Source organism: Penaeus vannamei, chromosome 9 (assembly GCF_042767895.1).
Source record: "Penaeus vannamei isolate JL-2024 chromosome 9, ASM4276789v1, whole genome shotgun sequence".
Classification (NCBI taxonomy): Eukaryota; Metazoa; Arthropoda; class Malacostraca; order Decapoda; family Penaeidae; genus Penaeus; species Penaeus vannamei.
Genome location: NC_091557.1, coordinates 5,928,992 through 5,933,991, shown reverse-complemented (window position 1 = coordinate 5,933,991; position 5,000 = coordinate 5,928,992).

Genomic DNA, 5,000 nt, shown 5'->3' with positions numbered 1-5,000 from the left:
CCTCTCCCCGCCCACGACTCGCTGTCCCGCCCACAGATTCCACGCCCATCATAGCGATGTAGAGGGTGGCGTTGATGGGGGGCGGGAATGGGCGGGCTGAAGGTGTGTGAATGGGCGTGAAGGAGAAGAAAAGGAGAAGAGGAGAGAGAGAGAGGGGGATAGTTTTTACACACACACACACAATATCACAACAATTATAACAATAACAACAATAACACACACACACACACACACACACACACACACACACACACACACACACGTACTCGTACACACAAAGAGAGGTTCAAATTATGTAAATTAGGTGTACATGGAAATATACTTCTCCAGAGATGCTTATCTGTAAACAATCTCATACATTTCTCGAGTCCATAGGTCAGTGAAAAGATTATTTCATCATAATGAAGATGCAATGGGTTTAACAGCAGGAACGGGTTAAAAAATATGCATAAAAAACGGGGCCATTTTAATTAAGAGTTTGCAGCTTCTCTTATTATCCCATCTTTAATTCCTTTCTCTCTCCAAACTCTGGGTCTCTCTCTCTCTCTCTCTCTCTCTCTCTCTCTCTCTCTCTCTCTCTCTCTCTCTCTCTGTCTGTCTGTCTGTCTCTCTCTCTGTATGTGTCTATCTATGTATCAATCTCTCCGTCCGTCTCTCTCTCTCTCTCTCTCTCTCTCTCTCTCTCTCTCTCTCTCTCTCTCTCTCTCTCTCTCTCTTTCTCTCTCTCTTTCTCTCTCTCTCTCTCTCTCTCTCTCTCTCTCTCTCTCTCTCTCTCTCTCTCTCTTCCTTCCCTTTCTCTCACGCTCCCTTACCTTCCTTTCCTCTCTCCCTCTCTCTCTCCCCCTTCCCTCAGGTCACTTTACTAAACCCCTAATTACTGCATTGCCAATTTCCATACTAATAACTTCCTGGAACCCCCTATCCCGTACCCCCCCCCCCATCCATCCTATGCCCTCCCTCCTTCAACGGCTCCTCCTTATCCCTCCAGCCTTCTATCCTTCCGACGGTCCGCCCTACTCACTCCTCTCTCTTTCACTCATTCTTCTTCCTACCTCTACTTCTCACTTCTCCCTCCTCTTTCACTTATTCTTCTTCCTTCCTCTACTTCTCACTTCTCCCTCCTCTTTCACTCATTCTTCTTCCTCCCTCTACTTCTCACTTCTCCCTTCTCTTTCACTCATTCTTCTTCCTTTACTCCTCCCTCTTTCACTCCTCCTCCTTCCTCCCTTTCACTCATCCTTCCTCCTCCCTCCTTCATCCTCCCTCTCCCACCCCCTTCGACCCTCCTCCTCCCTCCTCGTTCATCTTTCTCCCCCCTTCGTCCCTCCCCCTTCGTCCCTCCTCCTCCCTCCTTCAACATCCCTTGTAAATCCTCTTGGGTAATTTAATATCCCATAATACCACGCCATTTGCAGTCTAGATCAGCAGCTGTCGATAGGTAATGTGCCGAATTCCCCCCCTCCCTTGCAGCGGCGACTCTGCAATCAACTCTAGCATGCAAATACATATATTAATGTCAGCGATAACCCTGCGTAAGGGAAGAGAAAGGCGGAAGAGAAGAAGAAGGAGGAGGAGGGAAAAAAAGAGTCAGACAAGACGTTACTGTCTACTTATGCTTGAAGCTTAAAATCTTAATCATATAATCATGTAATTTGACTTTTTTTTGTAGTTCTCTCTCTCTCTCTCTCTCACTCTTCCATCTTGCAAGCAGACCCAAATGTGTGGCGATTGTAGGTTAGACGTGCGTGGGTAAGCGCGCGTGTGGCCTTCAGTTGTCGGTAATGGCTAAATGGCAGTTAAGTTAGCGCTGAACTGGTAGTTAAGTCGTGTGTTTATGATCGGACGTGACCCTTCCTTCGGCTCGCTCTCAGACGACTGACCGGGTTCCTTCTCTCTCTCTCTCGCACGCCCGTATTCTGAACGTAACAAAGCACGGCTGGGCGAAAGGGGTTCTAAGTCCTAGGGTTAGAGCTCCTTTCGCGTAATTTATAAAGCGCGTTGATATTTTATCCTTTTCGTAATAGACGTCTCCTTTAAAAAAAAAGAAAAGAAAAAAAAAAGTTAGACGCATTCCTTCCTTACACGCGAGAAGACGCCAGAGCGAAATCTTGCGTGTTAGATAAAAGCGTCTCTCGAACTTTTTATTATTTTTCGCATCAGACGAATATGAATTCACCTTAGCCCTCCTCCTCCTCCTTCCTAGGACGACACTCCCGGATAGGCCTACGCAGAAGCCTCTCTGTCTCTTATCGCGATGCTCTTTTAACCTCCATAAGAAACCCGCTTTCGTATAGGCACCCGCTGTCTATCCCAATCTCTTTGCGTCTATGTATGCATGTATGCCTAATATTTACATCGACGTATATTTGCATATATCGATTGCTAGATAGGAAAAGGGATTGACAGGTGTAGATATGCAAATATAAGGCATATAAGGACGAGCATGCCATTATTTTGCATAGGGACACGTACATACCCTTCGATAGATAGGTTGGGTAAGGGAGACAAATAGACGAGATAGATATGCAGATTTCTACCAGGGAAATAGACCACGTGACTTTGCAAACAGATGCGTAGGAATGAATCGGATCTTGTTGGGTAAAAGGCAAGAGAAAGGAATTGCACCTTCGAAAGACAAGCTGGTTAGTTATTCATCCTGTTCCTTCTGCTAGCTTCCTCGGGCCCCTTCTTCCTCTCCTCCTTTGTCTTCGTTTTCTATCTTTCTTCCTTCTCCTTCATCATTCTCTTTCCTTACCTCCCCGTCTTCTCTTCTCTCTTTCTTACTCCTTCGTCTTTCTCCTTCTTCCTCATCTCCTTCCCTTCCTCCCCGTCTTCTTTTCTCTCTTTCTTACTTCTCCTTTGTCGCTCTTCTTTACCTTACCTCGTTTTCTTTTTCTCACTCCTCCCTCTGTTCCCCTCTCCTTCCTTCCATCTCTTCCTAAGTCATTCTTCTTTCTTTCTCCCACTTCTAAACTACTCTTATATTCTTTTTCTTCTTCTTCGCCTCCTCCTCCTCCTCTTCCTCACCCTCCCTCTCCCCTCCCCCTTACCCCTTCCCTCCGCTCTCCCCATCCTCCTCCCTCTCCCCCTCCCCTCCCTACCCCTTTCCCCTCTTCCTCCTTCCCCCCTCACCCCTTCCTCCGCTCTCCCCATCCTCCTCCCTCTCCCCTCCTACCCCTCCCTCCCCCCCTCCCCTCCCTCCCTTCAACTCCCCCTCTTAGCTTCGTTAATGCCCAATATATCCGCGCTCCCGGCTGGCATAATTGACAATATTTTGTCAACGGCAGCGACCCTCGCCTAAAGCCTTCTGTTGATAGTATTTTTAGTCGAGGATCTAGTTTATGTTGCCGTCCTGGATCCGCGTTGTCGGTCGTGTGTGGTAGTGTGGCTTATGGGGTCTCGCTTCGTTCTCGTTGGTTCTCGGTCTTTCTCGTTGGTTTTCGATGGTTCTCGGTCTTTCTGGTTGGTTCTCGCTTCGTTCTCGTTGGTTCTCGGTCTTTTTCGTTGGTTCTCGTTGGTTTTCGATGGTTCTCGCTCTTTCTGGTTGGTTCTCGCTTCGTTCTCGTTGGATCTCGCTCTTTCTCGTTCGTTTTCGATGGTTCTCGGTCTTTCTGGTTGGTTCTCGCTTCGTTCTCGTTGGTTCTCGGTCTTTTTCGTTGGTTCTCGTTGGTTTTCGATGGTTCTCGCTCTTTCTGGTTGGTTCTCGTTCTTCTCGCTGGTTCTCGGTCTTTCCCGCTTTTCGAAGTAGAGAAAAGAAAAATCTATATTTTTTCCTCTCTCTCTCTCTCTCTCTCTCTCTCTCTCTCTCTCTCTCTCTCTCTCTCTCTCTCTCTCTCTCTCTCTCTCTCTCTCTCTCTCTCTCTCTCCTCTTTCTCCCTCTCTCTCTTCTCTCTCCTCTTTCTCCCTCTCTCTCTCTCTCTCTCCCTCCCCCCTTTTTCTCTCTCTCCCTCTTCCCTCCCCCCCTTTCTCTCTCCCTTCCCTCTTCTCTCTGTCTCTCACTCTCTCTCTCTCTGTTTCTTTTCATTTGTTACGGATGTATTGCCAGTGCTGTGCCGTGTTATCAGGCCTCGTAAGGAGTGTAACATATTATGCTAATTAATACTAGACTAGATTACTTAGTTTTTTTTTTTTTTTTTTTTTTTTTTTTTTTTTTTTTTTTTTACCACCCAGGTACTGACCATACTCCCCTCTTCATTCTCCTCTTCCTCCTCTTCTTCTTCTTCTTCCCTTCCGCTTCCTCTTCCTTTCATCTTCCTTTCTCTCCATTATCGCTTTCTCACTTTATTTTCTTTCTGTCTCTATTTCTTCATTTTCTTCCTGTGTTTCTTACCTTGTTTCTCCTCCGCTTTCTCTTCTTCTTAACCTATTCCCCGATCCTTCATCCTCCTTCCCCTATCTTCCCCCCATCCCCCCTCCCCCTTCCCCTATATTTTTCCCCATCCCCTTCCCCCTACCCACCCTCCCTCTTTCTCTATCTTCCTCCCTATTGTCCTTATTCCCCCCTCCCCTCCCTCCAACCACCCTTATCCCCCTCCTTCCTCCTACCCCCCTATCCCTTCCATCCATCCACTCTTATCCCCCTCCCTCATCCTACCACCCGTCTCCCTCCTTCCCCCCTCCAACCACCCCTATCCCCTTCCCTCTATCCTCCTACCACCCCCTCCCCCTACCCTCTATAGAAGCCCTAGCCATCTGACCTATCCCTTCTATCCCATCTCTCCCGGCTTGCACTCGTAAACGCCCTATCACAAACTGCCTCTCCATAAACGACTTGTACAATTTGATAACGGGGAAACAATTAAAACGAAGGGGGAGGGGAGGGGAAGGGGATAGGGGGAGGGAGAGGGAGGGGGAGGGAGAGGGGAGGGGGAGAGGGAGAAGGGAGGGGGGGAGAGGAGAGGGTGAGAGGATAGGGGAGGGATAAGGGAGAGGGAGAGGGAGGGGGAGAGGAGAGGAGAAGGGAGGGAGAGGGGAGGGGAAGGGGGAGAGGGATAAGGGAG